Genomic DNA, 10179 nt, shown 5'->3' with positions numbered 1-10179 from the left:
TGAGGAAAATTAAAGGGACATTTTTAATAGAAATAAAAAAAAACCGGAGAGCCAAAAAATAAAAAAAATTGAAAAAGATGAGAAAAAAAAGTAAAAGTTGAATTGATTGGGACAAAAATAAAAAAGGATTTATTTGTTAAAAAAACTATAGCTTTTTAAATATATATATATTAAAGAATTAGAAATACATATCATGATTGGTCACATTGTGTCAGTGACGTCAGCGATGAGACTGGTCAATGGGTTTATAATGTTAATAATTGTTAGTTAAAAAAATATATAGAAAAGGAGAAGAAAAACCAACGTCTCTATTTAAAAATGTGAGGTTTTAGTCCCCCTTCAAATATTTTGTATTTTGTAGAAGAAGAGAAGGAAAAAAAGAGAAAAAAACTCGTAAGGTATTTATAGTTTGTATTTTGTATTTATAGTTATTGTAATATAATAAATTAATTATGTGTAATTTATGTAATTTTTTTTAAAAATTATGCAGATATCAAAATGTTTTCTAGAGTAAATACGGATCACACTCCATTAAGGATCAACGAAATGGTAAAATTAATTATAAATTAAATAAAAAAATTCGTTTTAATTTCTTGTTTTTTCTTGCTCAGCGTTACTTTACTCAACGTGTTTTGATTGCATAAAACTAATCTCTAGTTGGTTGTTATTAACCCTTTCAACTCCTTTTTGTATGAAATTGATCTCTATGTGTTAATAATATCTTTTTTAATTTACGACACATTTATAAATTTATATATTGATTTTTTTTAATATGATGACCTTTCTGTTTAATTTTACATTGTTGTTGTCTTGGTTCCATTTGTGGGGTACAAAAAAGTTACATTTGTCTTCTACTAAATTGACATCACCTAAATAAAAACTAAAAATCGCATTCAAATGAGGAAACTAGGAATATATATTAATTTGACTTCAACTAATCTATATATCATATTATAAGTGTTCAAATCAGATTGAATTAAGCTTGAAATTATTAGAGTTACGATTAAATTTATCTTTAACGAGTAAATTTTTTTTTATAAAAGTTCTTCGTAAATTTTTGAGTTTGAATATGCTTGGTTTATATTATATGTAAAATCTATGTATTATTATAGATATTGATTCAATAAAAATAAATCTTTTTTTATTTTATATTTACTCATACCACCTATTTTTTTAGGACATTATTATTTTTTGTTTGATGTACTTTTTTTAGTTATATAGTTACCTTTTGTTTTAATGCTTAACTATGATTATTACATAATAATGAAAGAGAATTAATGGTGCTTAAGCTTCAAAGAGATTTGGAAATGACATTTGATCTTTACGTGTTATTATTAATATTTATGGTAAATCTTCATTCTTTTATTAATATTTTATTACTCATTTAATTTAACTTAAATAAAAAAATATTTAGAATGATTACGTTGGTATAATATAAGTGTGATGTTGTTTTTTTCTCAAGCTTTCAGTTTTACTTTTCAATACATAATTTTATGTTTTAATTATATAGATAATTGATTTATCAATTTTTTATAAAAAAATTTACCATACAGGATGGGTATTGGGTTTTGAGGTCGCGGTTTCATTTTTCCAAGTACGGTCCAGACGAGCAAATCATGTCACACTTACAGTTGGAGGGATTTGGGGACATCGCATTGATCCAAAGGTTTGACTTGAGGGAGAACTTAATATCTGTCTTGGTTGAGCAGTGGTGTATGGAGACCTACACCTTTATTATGTCGCGCAGGGAGTGTACTACCACACTGGAAGACACTGCTATGAAACTTGGGTTACGAGTTGATGATGCTGTGGTCATGGGCCAAAGAAAAATGTTAGAACCTTCAGTACTATGCCACAGATTGCTTGGATGATCCCCTAGTGATGGGGAATAGAATTTCACAAGCTTGACATTGGCATGATTGAGAGCAAACTTTAAGGAGTTATCGAGTACCGCCATTGAGCACGAGGTGATATGTGCTACTCGAGCCTATATTATGCAGCTGATCGAGGGGTACTTATGCCGAACAACACATCTAATATGGTCCACTTCAAGTTCTTGGCTCTATTGGAGGATTTTTCTCGTGCCAATACTTACAGCTGGGGATCAACAGTGTTGGCCATATTATACTGTGAGCTTTTTCAAGCAACAAAAAATGGGGTTAGTAACATGGCTGGTTGTGTGGGTCTACTGCAGTCCTAGGCTCTATACAGGATGTCGTTTCTAGTGGCTGTTAGGGACCAACCATATTCGTGGCCACTTGTAAATAGGTAAAAACAAAATTATACTTAACATTTAACGACTCATAAGTGTGGATAATATTTTCCCAAGTTTAAGTGCTAACGTGTTTGTTTCAATTTCAGATGGGCCACATCTCTGGGAATTAGTGCAACCCAGACTCTAATCATTTACCGCCAAATAATAGTGGTGTCCACCAGAGAGAAAGTAATATATATTAATATGGTGTAAGTAATGTTGATTTAACTTATCCACTTGCAACATGTGATGTGACTTGACTCATTATGTTATATTGCGTAGTTCTTGTGGATACCATATTCTGCACCGAGCATTGCAGCCCTTATTCCTTAGTGGGTTCACACCGAAGCCCATGTGTGGTGCATTAACACGTTGGTGTTCAACTTCTCAACCATTGAGTGGTACAATGTTGATTGAGTTATGCGATAGTTTGGGTGTAGACAATATCCACAACAATTTACTGATGTCCATGGTAAGACTATGAGAGGGGAAACATACAACAGATTGGAGCATGAAACATCAACGTTACGTAACACTATGGAATGCTCATTACAATAGGTGGCCTAAGATGCACTCTTGCATGTTTGACTTCAGTTCCTCGATTGAATACATGTAGTGGTACATGACTCGATGAAACGTTTATTTATATGGTGGGCAACTTATGATAGTACTGGATCATGGCTACAGACGTGGAAGTCAACCTATGGGGGAGCTTCGCCTAGAGGATCAACATATGGTGGAGGCCACCTCGGGGGACCAACCATTGAACACATAGAACCAATGGGTTGACTTTTTTTGTGATGCATAACAGAACAGTTCATATCACCCGAATATGGGCGGTTCGAGTTCATATCACCCAAAACAACCACCGATATCATTTAATATGTTTGGTAATAACATGTACTCTACCCTGCCTCAGGCCACATTTGATTTAGCTACTAATCCTCCTAATGTGAACAATACACCCCAACATCCACCCGGTCAACGGAGGGTCGTAAACTGCTATACCCCGAACGATGATACCACTTTCGATTCATTCCAATTTTGATACAAGTAAATTTCAAGTGTTATGTAATATTTGTTGTATTGGTTTATAATTCCACAACTTATGTATTAGTTTTTTTTGTATAACTTATAATATCTTTTAAAGTATTAAAAGTTACAACAATTAATTTTAAATAAAAGCTTAACACTAAACAATACAAACTTTATTTCCATAAGACCATAAAATGAAAATATCGGGTACAACATTTAGTTTTCTTCAGACCGTGAAGATTGACCAGTATAGACGTTTCTATGGGGACACTCGCTCCGATTGTGACCAACTATTCTACATATGGTACAATGCTTTAGATCAACCTATTTTCTAATATCCATGTCATTTTGAATCCTCGTTGTTGTCGTCGACCTTTGACTTTTCTACATAGCAATCTATCTGGCAACATTTTGAACACTTTGAGACTAACAATTCGTATGAAAAAATTGGGAGGAATTTCCACTGAACGATAATGGGCCATAAGGGAAAAGGAAAGACCAGAACACTCCATCTCCTTAGGAAGCTCGACTATAATTTGAGGACAAGTTGAGCTTAAAACACTCCAGCTATTCATTTTCTCCTTGTTAGACCACTCTATTGGAACATGATCTCTCAAAACAAGCATATGGTAGTTCCTCGATGCAATAGCTAAAGAAGCATGTAACACCCTAAACCCAGCCTAGAAGTTATGAGGAAGTACATCAACTTGTTCAAAGTTTTTGTTTTAACCAAAATCAGTGCATGTTTCAAAAGCATAAAAATTTGGCAAACTCTCATAGATGTTTAGAAAATCAAAGTTTGAAAACACTTATTTAAAACCCAGAATTCAAATTTAGAGTTGCGTGTTTTAAAAGTACTTACATTGGAAAATCATTTCCAGTACTAACACAAAATTCATTAAAACCATATATTTATTTACAGAAAACACTTAAGTGATTACTTAATCTTTGCAGCAGAAATTTCTAAAGTTTTAATTTTGAAAATCGAATTTGTAGTTTGATAGATCATACTGTAAGAACCCAAATTTACCCAGGCCCAAAACCATTAACTAGCCCAAACAAAAAAAAAACATAAAAACGAAAGCCTAAATACAAAAATTACCAGTCCAGAGTCCAAAACACAAGTCCAAATTTTTGCAGACCCAAAACTAAAAAACTTAGCCCAAAGATAACAAGCCCATGTATCTAAACATTTTTTACAGAAACCTAAACCCTAATTTTATGTGCGTCGCACCTATGCCCTCCTCGGCCACGTCGCCCGCACCTCGTCCCGAGGCACCTCGTCTGTAAACTTGCACCGAAATGGAAAAAGAAACCCTTCTTCCTTTCGTTGACTAAGCGCCGGCCTTAAAAAAAGAGGAAAGAGAGACAGAAACAAGGATAATAGAAATAGTAGCATAAACGAAATCATGAACAGCACCAATAGTGAAATAAACAGTAGAATAGGAAGTTTTTATTCGGCTATAAATGTAACACCCCCACGCCCGAGACCATCACCGGAGTCGAGCTTGAGGGGTTACCGAACATAATTTATCAATTTAAGAACTTCAAATCATTTGTTTCTACATTCACAGCTTTCTAGCTACTCGCGTCACAGTTACAAGAAAAATCATATCTCGAGTTACAAAACTCGAAATCAAGATCCGTAAATTTTCCCTGAATCTAGACTCATATATCTATTTACTAATTTTTTCTATAATTTTTTATTGGGTCAATTAGTACATTTTATTAATTAAAGTATCCCCTATTTCAGGGTTTGACTGCTCTGACCTCTGTGTATTACGAATCAGATATATCTCTATACAAAATTTCAATGACTATGAGGTTTGTTTCTATTAAACTAGACTAAATAAGGAATCTGTACATATAAATAAAAACTTCTAATTATTTTACTAAAATTTATTATGAATTTTTAAAGTCAGAACAGGGGATCCAGAAATCACTCTGGCCCTGTTTCGCAAAAGTTTAAATATCTCATAAAATATAATTTATATTCCTGTTTTGTTCAATCCATATGAAAATAGACTCATTAAGCTTCAATTTCATAACTTACTCATCATTTATTTCTATTTATACTATTTTTAGTGATTTTTCAAATTCATGTCATTGCTGCAGCAATATTCTGTTTTAAGGCAAGTTTCATCTTTCCATGAATTTTTATGAACTAGATAACCTGTTAAACTTCCATGGTATCAAACATGATCTAAATTAACCATCACCATGACTTATCAATATCAAACATTTTCTCAACCAAACATGACCATATCATAAAATTATTTACACAAAATAGGTATTTTGCTATACATGCCATACTTAAGTAGTTGTACAAGTCATTTACCAAGATAAAAGTCCTTTGGATAGTGTGATCGAACTTTCGACCTGTCCCGATTCCTGAGCCGGCTTGTTCAAAACTACAGTGAATGAAAAGGAAGGAGTAAGCATAAATGCTTAGTAAGTTCATATGTAAATAACAAGTAACATAACAATACAAATATACCAAACAACTTTAGCATGGTACCACCAAAACATATATCACATCTTTAAACATCATTCATCATCTTACCACCTTATCATTGTTGTATCTATTTTCAACCCGAGGGTTAAGAACATACCTGTCCAAAGTGTCCATTTCACAACACTTACCCAAAACGTCACTTATATCTTAAGTGCTCTTCCATTAAACTAGAAATTTCACCCGTTGAACACATCGGAATATAACTCGGATACATGGATAATTTGCACGTAAGTGCCACATATGTAATCAAGAAATCATGTAACCCGCCCCTAAGTGAACTCGGACTCAACTCAACGAGCTCGGGCATTCGCATCCATAAATGAACTCAGACTCAACTCAACGAGTTTGGATGCCTAGTTACATCTCACGAACTCGGACTCAACTCAACGAGTTCGGACATTTGCATCCATCAGTGAACTCGGACTCAACTCAACGAGTTCGGATGCTCAACCATCCTAGTGACATGTCACTTGTATCCTAATCTATTCCTAAGGTTCAAACGGGCTTTTTCCCTCGATCTCACATTTTCCGTCTTCCATGGAATATCGGAACCGATACTCGATAGCAATTCATATTTATCAAGTAGTAAACATAATTTGCATATTACTCAACATTAACCACAAAGCATAATATTTCACGATCAAAAATCAGCATATCATATAATTAACATTAATAACTTAAAATAACATTTATGCTACATTATTTACACATGAACTTACCTTGGTACCAAAATATAAAGATTTTGCAATTTAGTCCACAATCTTTTCTTTTCCTCAATCATGACTTGAATCTCGTTTTTCTTGATCTATAATATCAAATTAATCTTATTTAATACATACATTTATCAAAATAGCATTTAATACGAACTTTAAAAAAATTACACTTTTTCCCCTAAACTTTTGCATAATTACACTTTTGCCCCTAGGCTCGGGAATTAAACTTTATTCCTTATTCTTATGTTTTATAACATGCTGATCACATTTCCCTTCTATGGCAACATCAAATTCTCTCTCTAACATATACTTGTGACTATTAGGTATTTTTGCCGATTAAGCCCTTTTACTCGTTTTCACTAAAAACCGAGTAGCACAAGTTGTCTAACATAATTTAAAACCCCATATTCTATCATAAACATCAAAATACACAAATTTCACCTATGGGTATTTTTCCAAATATAAACCCTAGGTTGAATTATTGCTAGCATAAGCTTAATCGAGTTTCCGGGATTCCAAAAACGTAAAGAACATTAAAAACGGGGCTTGGAATCACTTACTATGGAGCTTGGAAGCTTGAAACAAACCCTAGCTATGGAGAACCCTTGAAATTTCGGCCTAATGAAGAAGATGGACAAAAATTGGCTTTTAATTTTGTTTTTAATTCATTTTAATAACTAAATGACCAAAATACCCTTACTACTAAACTTTCCAAAAATTCCTTCCATGTCCTAATTTTTTCCATGAACTTAAAATTGGTCAAATTGCTATTTAAGACCTCCTCATTAATATTCCAAAACAATTTCATACTAAAAACTTCTAGAATGCAAGTTTTGCAACTTATTCGATTTAGTCCCTACTTTCAATTTAAGTACTTTAGGCGTAGAATTTCATCACGAAATTTTCACACAATCATGCAATCATATCATAAACATCAAAATCATTGTAAAATAATTATTTCTATCTCAGATTTGTGGTCACGAAACCACTATTCCGATTAAGCCCTAATTCAGGATATTACAACTCTCCCCCCCTTTTTAAGGATTTTCGTCCTCGAAAATCTTACCGGTAAACAGGTGTGGGTATTGGTTTCTCATAGTTTCTTTAGGTTCCCATGTATTCTCTTCTACCCCATGCTTTTGCAACAACACTTTTACAAGTGCAACACTTTTATTTCTTAGTTGTTTGACTTCTCGAGCTAAAATCTTAATCGGTTCTTCTTCATAAGTCATATCCGGTCGCAGTTCAATTTCTGTCGGTGAAATTATATGTGAAGGATCCGAACGATACCGACGTAACATAGATATGTGAAACACATCATGAATCTTCTCTAATTCGGGTGGTAACACTAGTCGATATGCTACCGGTCCAACTTTTTCAATTATTTCATACGGTCCAATAAAACGCGGACTTAACTTGCCCTTTCGTCCAAATCTAAGGACTTTCTTCCATGGAGACACTTTCAAAAATACCTTATCACCAACTTGAAACTCCATTTCCGTTCGTTTCAAATCCGCATAAGATTTCTGTCTATCTGAAGTAGCTTTCAAACAATCTCGAATCACTTTCACCTTTTCTTCGGTTTCTTTTATTAAATCAACTCCATAAATATGATTTTCCTTGAGTTCAGTCCAATACAATGGTGTCTGACATTTACGACCATATAATGTTTCATAAGGTGCCATCTTCAAACTTGTCTGATAACTATTATTATAAGCAAATTCTACCAACGGTAAATACTTTTCCCAACTACCTTGAAATTCCAATACACAACATCTGGGCATGTCTTCAAGAATCTGAATTACTCTCTCTGATTGTCCATCAGTTTGTGGATGAAAGGTACTGCTGAAATTTAACTTTGTACCTAACGCTTCTTGCAACTTTTTCCAAAACCGTGAGGTAAACCTCGGATCTCTATCCGAAATGATTGACAAAGGTATCCCATGAAGTCTAACAATCTCTCGGATATACAATTCAGCCAACTTATTAAGAGAATAATCTGTACGTACCGGAATAAAATGAGCCGATTTAGTCAGTCTGTCAACTATTGCCCAGATGGCATTTTTCTTCCCTGGAGTTAACGGTAACCCTGATATAAAATCCATAGTAACCCGATCCCATTTCCATTCAGGAACCATAATAGGCTGGAGTAATCCCGAAAGTACTTGGTGTTCAGCTTTCACTTGTTGGAAAACTAAGCACTTTGATACAAACTCGGAAATATCTCTTTTCATTCCACTCACCAGTACATTTTCTTCAAGTCATTATACATCTTCGTACTGCCCGGATGAACCGCTAAACAACCATTAGGTGCTTCATGCAAAATCTTTTGAATCAACTAATCATTTTTCGGTACACAAATCCGATTTTTAAACATCAAACAACCATCAGAACCGATTCTGAAATCTGATCCCGTATCAGCTTCACACTGTTTTCTTTTGGCTAGCAAATCTTGATCATTTTTTTGAGCTTCAAAAATCTCTTGTAAAAACATCGGTCTTGCTCTTAACTCTGCTAGAATCGAACCGTCATCTGAAATTTTCAACTGAGTGTTCATAACTCTCAAAGCAAACAACAACTTTCTGCTTAAAGCATCGGCAACCACATTCGCTTTTCCTGGATGATAATCGATAACAAGCTCGTAATCTTTCAATAACTCCAACCATCTTCGCTGTCTCAAATTCAAGTCTTTTTGTGACATCAAGTATTTAAGACTTTTGTGATCGGTATATACTCGGCACTTTTCACCATACAAATAATGTCGCCAAATCTTCAAAGCACATACCACCGCAGCCAATTCCAAATCGTGAGTAGGATAATTCTTCTCATGAGGTTTTAACTGTCTTGAAGCATAAGCCACCACTTTTCCTTCTTGCATGAGTACACACCCCAAACCATTTAGAGAAGCATCACTATACACCACAAATTCTTTACCTGATTCGGGTTGTATCAACACTGGTGCTTCAGTTAATAACTTTTTCAATTCCTCGAAACTCTGTTGACATTCTTCCGTCCATTCAAATTTAACATCCTTTCGGAGTAGTCTAGTCATAGGAGCAGCAATTATAGAAAATCCATTTACGAACCGCCGATAATACCCAGCTAGCCCCAAGAAACTTCTAACTTCAGTTACGTTTTTCGGTGGTTTCCAATCAACAATGGCTGAAATTTTACTAGGATCAACCCGTATACCATCACCTGAAACAATATGACCCAAAAATCCAACTTCTTGGAGCCAAAATTCACTTTTACTAAACTTAGCATACAACTGCTTATCTCTCAAAGTTTGCAAAACTATCCTCAAATGCTCAGCATGCTCTGTCTCATCTTTTGAATAAATTAAAATATCATCTATAAACACCACAACAAATTTGTCCAAGTATGGCCGAAATATGCGATTCATTAAATCGATAAACACAGCAGGAGCATTTGTCAACCCGAATGGCATAACTAAAAATTCATAATGACCGTACCTTGTTTTAAAAGTAGTTTTAGGCACATCTGACTCTTTTACTCGCAGCTGATAATACCCAGATCTCAAGTCAATATTTGAAAACTATGTCGCTCCTTTTAGCTGATCAAACAAATCATCAATTCTTGGCAACGGATACTTGTTTTTGATTGTCACCTTGTTTAACTGGCGATAATCAACACACAACCTC

The sequence above is a fragment of the Gossypium hirsutum genome, chromosome A11, assembly GCF_007990345.1.
Source record: "Gossypium hirsutum isolate 1008001.06 chromosome A11, Gossypium_hirsutum_v2.1, whole genome shotgun sequence".
Lineage (NCBI taxonomy): Eukaryota > Viridiplantae > Streptophyta > Magnoliopsida > Malvales > Malvaceae > Gossypium > Gossypium hirsutum.
The sequence above is the reverse complement of the archived record's forward strand: the minus strand, read 5'-3'. Positions refer to the sequence as shown.